This window comes from Odontomachus brunneus, unplaced genomic scaffold (genome assembly GCF_010583005.1).
Source record: "Odontomachus brunneus isolate Ranch 3 - 2012 unplaced genomic scaffold, Obru_v1 Obru_scaffold_279, whole genome shotgun sequence".
NCBI classification, from domain to species: Eukaryota; Metazoa; Arthropoda; class Insecta; order Hymenoptera; family Formicidae; genus Odontomachus; species Odontomachus brunneus.
This window is the reverse complement of record NW_022639729.1, coordinates 75,201-87,656: the sequence shown is the minus strand read 5'-3', so window position 1 is coordinate 87,656 and position 12,456 is coordinate 75,201. Positions and strand designations below refer to the sequence as shown.

Sequence of the window (12,456 nt, the reverse complement as noted above, 5' to 3'; positions counted from 1 at the left end):
GGGGGGGGGGGGGGGGGGGGGGGGGAGGCCTCAGGAAAAAATCTAATTTCTACTTCGTGCTCCGTACTTAGGACGAAGTTTCGCGGGACCGATGGTTTTGCGTTCGAAAACGCACGGTCGTTCGTCGGTCCGTTCGTCGGCAAGCCCGTCCGCGATATAATCTCAGGTTAATCGTATAATCGACGGACGCGACATCATAAACGCGCGCGCGCCAACCGACCTCTCGTTTCGAAGACGCTCCGAAAGCGTTTTTCACGTAATTAGCCCTTTTATCGCCGCAGCTGCGACGGCGCATCCTGAAAGTATCTCAACATTGTTGACGGAACGCGGCATTCCAATTTAAGACGTTCCTCATCGACAAGTCAATAGGTAATGAAATGTGACGCATGTAAACAAGCGTGTGTCGTTATTATTAATGAGTGATAATCAACTGTTTTGTCATCGCGTGCCTCGCAAACACGTTGAACATTGTCAATGTACACAACATTGTAAACTCTCGCGTGCAATATTAAATCTGTGAGTCACGAACGAATATTCGATCGCTCATCAAATTCCGTAAAGGACCCGGAAAAATATCAAAACAGTACAAATCTGCAGATTTGCAGATTCTTCTTTTATTGTGTTACTATGTCTTATAGCTGAAGCTGCTCTCAAGGAAAATGAAGGTATTCAGAAATATTGATTTTCAACAAAAATACGATAGTTCAAAGCTAGCTGGGATTGTACCCCGATTGTATTGTATGACCCGAAGAATATGGATTAAATAAGCTTGAAATTCGTGGGGAGTTGAGAATCCCTTCATGTAAAATCCACCGACGAATAAGACATCGTTAGGTGTTAACAATATTGAAACTTATTATTCTCCATCAAATTATTATTATTTCAAAAACATTAATAGAATCTTTCTCTCTCTCTCTCTCACTCACTCTCACGTCTGAGAAAATCGTTCTAGAATTAGTTGCAGAATTTTTGGACACACACACACACACACACACACACACACACACACACACACACATATATATATATAATACATTTCAGAACGATTTGTAATGCTCGCGCACATAAACGGGTTGTAGATTCGTGACACTCGTATGTCCCAGCGACCGTCGTCACTCCAATTTTGAGAGCCGAGAACGTCCGATCGATGCTAGAGCGAGCAAAAACGATTTGTGTCGTACATAAAATGTATGAGGTAGCGATAAGGGATCGTGGATGCCGGCTCATAAAAGAATCAGCAACAAACGCGCTTGTTTATGGGACTGCAACGAAAGTGGAATACAACCGTTCGATATAACGGGTACGCGCGTGCACGGCCACATACGCGCATGCGCGCGCGCGCGTGTGCGTATGCGTGTGCATATCCGGGACCGCTACACGCTCGATAATCACCCGAATTGGCAGAATCGCGCGTTGTACCTGACAGGATATCCTCCATCAGTTTCAGTCGGGAGCAATCGTGGTGCTTTTTTTTCTCGCGGTTGGAAAAAAAAAACTCTGGCGCTACATCCGCTCTCTCGCGAGACTCTTTCGCTTCGATAATTTCGATCGGGTTCCTCGAGCCTCGGCCTCGTCGAACTTAGCCCTCCTCTCCTCCGCCCCCCCCCCCTCCGTTCGATCGGGAATTTAAATCGAAAAACTCGCCAGACGCGGAACGTCCTCGTCCTTGACGGCCCTGCGGGAAAACGTTCCATCGTCAGCTCGGTGTTCTGAGTTGTTTTAATTGAATATTATTTTGGCGGTAGTTCAAGATCAGTTTGTTCGTTAGTTCGTGTTGTGCGAGACGGAGAATGCTCGCCGTCTAGGTCTTCAGTTTTAATTTTGGGATCAAGGATCTAGCGCGAGGACAAAATCTAAAAAAGCTCTCGATGTAACCGTGTGAAATCGTTTAAGATCGTTGTTTTGCAACATGCGTCTCTTTGCACGTCGTACTTCACGTCGTACTTTAAACATTCGATATTTTGAAAAGCAGCGAAACTGATAACGATTAATTATACTTATCCTATCACACATCAATTTATAACGAGGATCCACTTCAGGTACCCTGTTTTATTATTTTCAACATTATTTTCGTTTTTAGGAGATTCTAGAGAATATCGTGACTTTAAATTTACTATGAAATTAGATTCGACAGAAATATCATATTAACGAGAAAAATAAGCTGCGTATAAGCGGAAGCGTATATTTTTAGCCGTAGTTGCAACGAGAAAAAAAATATATATCACGATGTGTGAAATATAATATCCGCTATTTTGAGAAGATAATTCACCCTGGAGGCGTTTGCCGCATGTCTCTTTCTCTCTCAGTTTTCCAGTGCGTAATTAGTATACAGTGCCATTTGTGGGCGAGCATGGCGACTAGTTAATTTCAAACTCAAATCGCAACTGTCACCACGTCCACGTCCCGTTCCCGTCTTGGATATCAAAAGTTTAATGTGCTACAGATCGTGGGACGTGCAACTCGGTTACATTCAAAAGTGGATATTTTCTTCGTTAATGCAACTCCGTGACTGTACATTTGCGTACGTGTTTAATTAATTCGTTCGCCGAGTAGCCAGTACTAACGAGAAGTTTCTAAATCCACCAAGATTACGAGCGAATTCCACTTTAAATCATAACCAACATGACATAATTAAATTATAATCTGTATAATAGAAGTCACACGAAGAAAATTTTCACAATTACGCGCGTCGTGACTTCTTCTCGTTATTCGTCAAGTTTATTATTTATAATTTATTACAGGTTTTTTTAATGATATTCTGTTTAATTCAGTTGTTTGGCTAGTCTATCAGTTTCATTTATTTATATTTTAAGTAAGAAAAAATTTGCAATTTTAACGAATTTTTTTTAAAGATAGATCGATTAGAAATTGGTCAAAAGATACGCTTGTCACTTTGCAAGCTGCGATTGCGGCGAAATATTATTGATCCTCTGGCTGATAGCCACATAGAAAGAAAGAGAACGATTTTTTCACAGATATGATATACATATTATGATATTATGATTATAGTGCCGCGTTAATAAAAAGCTAATTCAACTGTACTCTGTGCGCTTCTCATTAATGCGAAGGCGTTGAAGTAACATTCATTCGAGTTTCGACCTCTCGAGGCCGCGTCTGTGCTTGGAATAATAATTTTGATCGGAATAAAGACTCGCGGAAGAGTCTTCCAGGTATACCAGCGTCGTAAATCGAGGATGTACGATACAATCAGTGATGACAAAGCATGGATCTCAATTTATTGGGAATGACTTTTGCGCCGAGCACACAAAAGCAAGTCGTACAAATAACTTCTCTCTGATATTCTATTCGCGTCAAAATTGGCCATCTATCAAGCGAAATTTGTATTGAAGATGTCTCCCTTCCTCATGCTTACAGCTGAATTTTTTCTATTTCTTTTCGTGCGAAATCCGGCCGTCGATGGCTGTAATATCCGATATTGTCGTCGGATACTTCAAAATTTCGTAACATCTTCGAAGTTAAATAGCACATCTCTCTCTCTCTCTCTCTCTCTCTCTCTCTCTCTCTCTCTCTCTCTCTCTGTTCGTCAGCATCAAAAGCGAAAAAGCATCAATCATTTTTTCGACGCAGCCCGTTATAACTTGTAAAAGATTTTTTTATAGAATAATTTATTCAATTTTAATAATGTTACATACAAAAAAAACAAAGCATATAATATGAATTAACGAAATTACTTTTCGCAAATATTTTCTATTTCATCTAAAGCAATAAAGCTTTACTCAAAAAAAAGGACAAGTTCGCTCATTATTTGTTTCTATATTTGCGAATTTGCGGTAAAAAAAACTGAAAAATCTCAATAGAATTTGTTAAAAAAATTTGCTCACACTCATCTTTTTATATTATATTTAACATGACATATTGTTTGGAGCAAACTTTGATCATTATTTCGTTATTTCGCGTGACAAATGAGTGCAATCTGATCAGTTGTAAGGGACTCAGCGTTGTTGAATTTCGTATATTTTAATATATTTGAAGTTGCTGTGAAGTTTATACGCATCAGTATATCGGTATATATAATGCGAAGCACGTATCGCTAAGCATGATATTTCATCGAAAATAATCAATCCGTTACAATTCTAAATCGTTGCTATTCCTCGCCCGCTGTGTAGCAATTTTTGTATTCTGGAGTGAACAACAAAAACAAATAGACAAATAGTCGGACATATTTGCACGATGAGCCCGCTCTGTTCCGCCTCTACTACGTGTTGGGCTGTTAATTGAATTTGCATAATAATAATTACACACGACTGTTAGCGACAAATTGGGGAAAAAAGAGATAAAAAGGTCCGACGACGCGTACGTGAATTGCGCGCGATAACGTAACGACGTAGCTACGTCAATTAAAGCGGTTATAGCGGATCATTAAAACCGCTATAACGGGCTACTTCTCCCGCGGTAATCGCGATTGATTCGCTAATTACGACTCCGTTTTGCGATTACGTAGTGTCCACGATTTGGATGCGGTCTATTCGTCGAGAGCGTGCAATATGCAATCCCGAGCTCGTTTTCCTTGTTTGAATATCGTAACGTTGTTACTTGAATTTAATGTTTTCATAATGACTTTCACATAACTATCTCAATTGACAATTTTTACATTTGAAGTTTGGGAAGAGGAAATGCGACTCGTGTTTCGCATTTCAAATATAGCCGCTACGCAAAGAGACTAGGAATCCATTTATAAATCTCTTCTATAATAAAAATTGAAATATTTTCCGCGAGAAGAGGCTTATCATGAAAGATAACTTACCGAGTTCCGAGGAAATTTCCACAATGCACGCAATTGCACAATGTTCAGATAAGTTCACATTTATTAATGATTATGTAACGTAATGTTTTTTTTTCATAAAATTGTAGTTTAAGATAGTTTATATGGATCGAACGTTAAATTGATCAGTGCCGTATCTCCCTCTGAATTGAACATTTTTTATTGAAAGGATGACACTATACTCAACTCTAATTCACTTTTTATTAAATATACACAACAAATTCTTTGCAAATAAATTTTTCTCGACAATCTGATATCGTTTACTACGTTTATATCATTTACTATTTTAGCAAAATCGATAAACCATGAATGTGTAAGATAAATTGTCAATCACTATAAATAGCGCGAGATATGATAACGAGTATCATTGTGAACTCGAGACGTTTGTCGTTTCATAATTTCCCGAAATGATCGTCGAAACGCGTCGGTTCAAACGCACGCTTCGTGACAAACTGACTTTAGGAAGAAGCATATGGTGGCAAACGGAACCTTGCGGCTTTCAGGCGGGTTAACGCGAGTCCTGATTGGAAGTCTGCCTCACGTATAAGCTCCTTCCCTTCTTTGTTTGACCTTTCTGGCTTGGAATTAAATTCATGGGCCCAACGAGACGATTCATAGTTAGACGCCACGGAAGTTCAAAATAATATCCGCCTTACTTCTTTCAGCAAATTATCGTGCGTTCTAAACGTTCATATATATACGTCTTGTATTTAAGCATCGTATTTAATTAATAAATCTTAAAACTCAATCGTAATTTTACAGTAGTGGGTTTAAATGCGATTTGTCAAATTAAATGTCCGAATAGAAGTATACATACACACATATAGAGTGTGTTTGACGATAATATATAAAATTCTCGTGTATGTATAGATTAAGTCAAACTGAACAAAGGATTCCTCTACTATTTCGCAAACAACCACGTACAATTTTGAGTTATCAATTGAGGAAGATCGGTAAATAATCGCGCACAACCGTCTCTCTTCGAATCTTCTTTATAATTCAAAAATCTACATGGTTATATATAAAATGGTAGAGGATTTTTTTATTCAGTTTAATCGAATCTACAAGCAGACGACAGCAGACGTCGTCATCACAACTCATTTATCGCATAGCACATCGCCAATTCTCTTTAATTAATAACTCAAATGTGATTTAACTAATAATAACCTTGTGTCGGTTGCAAAATGATGGAAGAATATTTTGTTTAGTTCGACCCAATCTATACAAGAATTTTGTATATTATTATCAGACATCCTGTGTATGCTCAAAAAGTCATATTTTCGTGATAGTCGAGGATCCATGTAAACACGATGTTTCAAGTTGCATGTTGTTTTTAGCAACATGTCCGTGTGCATTCGGCTGTGATCTCGCCGTGAACGAACAGCAAAAAGCGTGTTGTCTCATACCCAAAGTCACTTTACGTAGCCGCGGTATATTACCCATCCGAGAGATATCCGGGTCGACGAGATTGCCTCGTAAACGATCTCGACGGACTTGAAATTTCGAAAAACTTTCCCACGGCTAACCTCGCCGCAGCGCTGGTTTATAATTCGAGGTTCATTTGCAGTATCCGGCGGAAAGTGTTTTCCGAACTTTTCTCTGTTCCTCCTTTTTATTTTTTTTACCGGGCAATTTGCAGACGAACGAAAGTTTTTACTTGCCGACGATGAGTTATCCGAGAGTACGCGCGCCGAGGGAAAATGTCTGCTCTTTCCTATCTCTCCCTCTCTTTCTCTCTAGCGCGATTTTCGAACACTTCACTATGTAAGATTCGATCTGGCCGTCGTTCCGTGAACGACCGTGCTGCAATTTCGTTAAAGTTTCGTGTACTTTCTTTCGATAAAGGAGATAAATTTTCAAGGGACTAGCGTTTGTTTAATGGATAACCAACGAACGTCTCCAAGTTGAAAGAATGAATTCAAGTTGAAAGTAAGACGACAATATCTCGAATATCAAGGAGTTTATTTACCAGGTATGTATACTTTCAGAGCGCCCAAGGAGCGTATTTTCAGTGGCGCATCAAGGGGGCTACTCATAAATTCATTATTTATCGCGCAAAGCTACGTTTTTATATATATTTACTTCATTATATAAATGATAAATGTTAATACAAAATTAATTTCGTGAAAATTTCTGCCTTGTCACGTTCTTTCCAATATAATGCTGCTCAAAGCATTAAAAATGGTAGTTTTATGACAATCGATCATTATGCAAAAACGGTGTAATAAAATATTATTCTTTTTTCTTTGCCGTGTTTTCCGATCTGTAATATCTATAATGGTAAGTTTCTTACTTGGATTTAAAAATATTTTTTATTTGGATTTTATTTAAATGGATTCATTGGAATAATGTTCATCTGTACTGCTTCTTGCTATTCGCTCACGGCGTGATCACAGTCGAATGCACACGGACACGTTGCTAAAAACAACATGCAACTTGAAACATCGTGTTTACGTGGATCCTCGGCTATCACGAAAATATGACTTCTTGAGCATACACAGGGCGTCTGAAAATAATATACAAGTCATACAATTGCGATATTCAGTATTAAATTTCTCATTAACGAGGTTCCCAGCAAGATAAATCGCATCAAATCTTAACTACAAATGTGTTTTACCGTAACAAATATTACATGAAATTTTTGTATAATTTTAAGTACATTCTGATTTAAGTGAATAAACTTGTTCTTAATTGCGTAAACAACCACAATGTCGCGCCATCGATTAGTTTTCGATACAAAGAGTCGCGCAGTATGACAAATAAAGTTGTCGATCGCGACGAAATCACGTCGTTATGACCGGGTTACTTCCTAAATTGATTTCGCATAAATTGTACGATCCCGCGCTCGCTAGTCCCGGAAAGCTGTGTGCATTATGGCAAGCCTGTTAGAAACTTGCGGCAACTTTCATGACAATCCTGTCACGTATAAAGTAAGTTCACGGAGCGCAGATAATCCCGAACTAGTCGGATCAAAATGTAACGGTTGTGTTAATGCATTTAATGCTCATGAGCTGCTTTCTCTTCTCTTCTTACACGCGCGCGCGCGCGCTTGGTAAACCTATAGAAATTTGTCGTGACCTACACGTGTGTGTGTGTGTGTGCGTATGTATACGTGATAGAAATACCTACGACCGCGCAAACTGATCGATATTCGTGTATGTAGATGAGATGAATATTGTACATAGTAGACGCGTCAGTCTGGATTAAGATTAAACTTATGGAATTTCATGAAAATACGCGAGTATTAGACGGTAAACTACAGCCGGCTTATAGAGAGAGAAGGAGAGAAAGAGGGAGAGTCAGAGTCAGATAAGGTGGAATTGTGGCTAAAATCAGTGGATGTTTAAAAACAGTAACGTTTGTGCGCATACGTTTGAGTCTCAGAGACATTTGTTAAACTCGTTCCCAAAAAGAGATTAGCTCTCGCTGCTTCTGAACGTTGTGGTCGGAATACACAGCGTGTTGCATTCTTGAAATAATCGTGGCACGCATGTATTCCTTCTAAAGAGGATTATGAGAACACGTCGTGAAAAATTACATTGCTCACAGAAGAATGTACGTGTTACATTTTATAAGGATTAACATTCTTATAACATATTATACGCAAAATTTAAAAATTTTATGCAAATTCATTGTTTTTCTCTCTCGCGATCTGCTGATTGGTTAGATTGACGCAAGTCGTTGCTTAATTTTTGACACTGTGAAACTCCCTCACCACGTGAGTGGTAATGAGTATGTTTTAACAGGTTGAAAAAATGTCCAAGGGAATTTAGATATCATAAAATAACGTGTATTCATATCACGACGTAGAGAGCGTTAAGTGAACGAATAAATAACCTAAGGGTGCTCTCGAGCTCGTCTAGTCGCTTGAAGGGCACATGGCTTCGGAAACAATAATATATACATAGACGCGTGTATGTGCGACAAGATACATAGATACACAACAATCCATGACGCGAGAGTAAACAGATCGGGAGACGCGTTTGATTTCTGACTTTTTCTGGCTCGATTAGATGCGCGTGAGACGTATTATATTGTGTATCATACATGTCATCGCGTTACATTCATGTCATCGCGTTTATAGTGTAACTATTATCTCGTAGTAGCAATATTCTGTGATTTCAAGGGCAACTCTCACTTTGCATTTTGGTTGCTTTAAAAGAGAATTGTTCATTTTCGATATTTCCGACGTTTAAACCCGTATCAATAGTTGCTATTTAAAATCTTAAAACTTGTTCTACGTGAAATATTCAGATCTGAGTATAAAGTTAGATGACAGTTTCTTATTTGAATTATATATGTTATAATAATAATCATATATGTATAATCACATTACATTTGCGGTCGCGATATTTGGTTGAAAAACTCACGTCTAAATTAAAATCTGAATGTCTTATTTCAGACAAATTTCAAGTAAAAAATAATGACTATTAATTGATTAATCTGGAATATTAGCTAACCTGGAAGTTTGCTTTTTGTTTCAGATTTCTGTTGAAGGCCTGCGGCCATACGGTGGCTGCGGTTCCCGGGGATGCAGTGTTTTTGGTGGACGCGAATGTCGTACCGGGGGATCCGGTTCAGGCCAAACTGGGTCGGCTTGAAGGTAGGATTTACAGACTTGTCGTGCTGTTGCGTCAAACTTTTTGTGATTGGGAATTACAATGTAATTTTGGGGACAGAAGTCGTTCAGTCGCAACAGTCGTAAAGGGATTAACACCCTCGTAACCTTAATGGCGATTCTCACTTTGCATTTTGATTAGTTTAGAAGAGCAATATCCGTTCTCGATTCTCAATATTATCGACATTTGGACGCTCATTGGCGTAGCTAATCAGGAAATTTGCTTTTTGTTTCAGATCTGCTGAAGCTTGCGGCCATACGGTGGCTGCGGGGATGCAGTGTTTTTGGTGAACGTGGCTGCCGTACCGGAGAATCCGGCTCGGGTCGAGCAGGGTCGGTTCGAAGCTAGGTTTATTGGTAGGAATTAGAACGTAGTTTCCGGAATAGATATCATTAATTTGCAACAATCGCAAAGGGATAATATCCTCGCGTTTATGTGCGTTTTCCTCGTTAAGTCATTAAACTAGTATCTAATGAGCGAAATTATACTTTGTTCCAAATCTGTAACAAAACGTGGCCGACCCTGAGTTCCTCATATTTCGGTGAGTCAGAAAAATGAATAAAAGTAAGGGATGGTGGGTTTTTCGGCAAAGATTATTCACAAAATCTCTCCACGAAATCAATGCGATTTACCTAAACTGAGAGAAAAACTTTTGATGTTTGATAATTGCAATTGCACAATGATGCACAATTGTGTAATTTTAGTTAGGAAAATCATTTTGTAATAAGCGTTATTGTAACGTTATCATCTTATGTGCATGTTGCTGCTACTTTTTTAAAACAACGAGAAATATAGTTGGCACCGAAAATAATTTTAATGAGATTGACCAATTTATTTCTCTCAGCGTGGCTTCTAAATTTTTGCATATATATGCTTGTGCCGTTCATAATAATGCTCGAAATAATCGGGGTCACTTTGTGTTAAGTAGTTTTATTACTTAATAGATGCAATAAATTGCGTAACTTTCTTTTTTTCTATAAGATATCTGCTCTCAATATTATGTCTTTTTGATTTCTTAATATGTAGCAAGTTTTTTTCTATCAATATCTATCATATTTCGTTTATAAGATATAAAAATCATATTTGATAGAATCGTTTATATATTCAATGTGACCCTCTAGTTATTTCAAGTATCATGAAATGCGCTGTTATACGCGCAATCCGCGATCATTTATTTCGCTTACGATAAATTCTGTTATCAGTCATCAATTTTTAACAATTTGCATATATGATCGGTTATGAAGTCATTTCAGTCGAAATTAAATTGAAGCCGCGCTCGAAATTAAATTTAAGCCGCTTTCGTTTTAAATTAAAACCCATGAATTCGATGCGCGTATTTACTGTTTCTCTTCCGAAAATTAGAATTCTCGCGTAACGAGAACCTCGCTTGTCGAGGCTTGCAGTTGTCCGTGAAACGCGACATTTTTTCCCTCGGTCTTATTGAAAGCGTCGCGATATTTGATTTTTCACACATGATTCGCGAGCAATTCGTCAGTACGAATTGTCATGTTCGAAGCGCCGTGATTTATCGCGTACTTCTCGTTGACCCATGAAACAGCCAAAAGTATTATCGCGTCGCGAGTGTACTGAGCGAGGTGCGATCAAGCCGTGGGACGATGGCTGAATGCTGAATGCTGAACGCTGGACTGATGTGGACCTAGACAATAGCTAATCGCTGGACAATGGCGAGCGTATATTTCAGACTCTGGCAAAGCGTCACATTACAGTGCATGCTTAGATGTAAATCGCACTGATTCTCGACAAGGAGAAGTACTTAGAGTCACGCGATAGACACTACACTGCGGTGCTCAGTGAAGCACATTGAGCGAACGTCGTTTTCAGCAATGCCACATGTCAAAGCGAATATCGAAAAAAATTAAACCTCCTCCTCTCTTGCGAGGAAAGGAATTAATGTCGCGCGGCAGACACCGCATCACAATGTGCAGCGTCGTATGAAACGCATTGAGCGGTCATCGTTTTGAATAATAGCACGAATCGGAGCGAGGGAAGAAGATAAAAGCATCGCGTTTATAAGTACATTTGCTGAAGATCGATATTCGATATAAGCCGTATCATTGAAACACAATAATGTACACTCAGTTACATTGATGCCATAGCATTCACTATAGATTGATAATCACTAGAAAATTCCAACCAGCCGTGTCCGTTTCTAGCTGATCGTTTTTCATGACTGTTGATTCATCAGGCAAGCGGGAATGTGTCAAAACTGAAGTGATATTTTGACAGCTTGACATTTCTTACATACGTGTTTTTGTCAGAAGGTTATCCGCTCACGTGTAACGCGCAATCAGTAGAAGAAGAGTAAGAATAAATAAAAATATTTTTAAATATTTTTTTTACTTAAAATATTTTTTCTAATATATTAAAGTAGAATGTTTATTAATATTCTGAAACGCTTATCAAAGAACGAATAGTTTAAGAGAAAATAGCGTGAAAATATTAAAACAAAATATTAACACGAAAAGCTATTAAAATCACACTTCTATTTTGACACATTCCTTGCCGGACGAATCAACAGTCATAAAAAACAGTCAGTTAAAAATAAATAAAAAATATTTTTAAATATTTTTTTACTTAAAATATTTTTTCTAATATATTAAAGTAGAATGTTTATTAATATTCTGAAACGCTTATCAAAGAACGAATAGTTTAAGAGAAAATAGCGTGAAAATATTAAAACAAAATATTAACACGAAAAGCTATTAAAATCACACTTCTATTTTGACACATTCCTTGCCGGACGAATCAACAGTCATAAAAAACAGTCAGTTAAAAATAAATAAAAAATATTTTTAAATATTTTTTTACTTAAAATATTTTTTCTAATATATTAAAGTAGAATGTTTATTAATATTCTGAAACGCTTATCAAAGAACGAATAGTTTAAGAGAAAATAGCGTGAAAATATTAAAACAAAATATTAACACGAAAAGCTATTAAAATCACACTTCTATTTTGACACATTCCTTGCCGGACGAATCAACAGTCATAAAAAACAGTCAGTTAAAAATAAATAAAAAATATTTTTAAATA

At 37.7% G+C, this 12,456-nt stretch overlaps 1 protein-coding gene across 1 annotated transcript in view; it reads right to left on the bottom strand.

The window, feature by feature from the left end:
- The window catches only part of LOC116853131, a 96,477-nt gene extending 90,866 nt beyond the window's left edge, over positions 1-5,611 (bottom strand). Inside the window, exon 1 of the mRNA XM_032834022.1 lies at positions 4,766-5,611. The gene's annotated coding sequence lies outside the window, so the exon portion shown is untranslated. The remainder of the gene's footprint in view (positions 1-4,765) is intronic.
- Between the last annotated feature and the right edge of the window lie 6,845 nt (positions 5,612-12,456).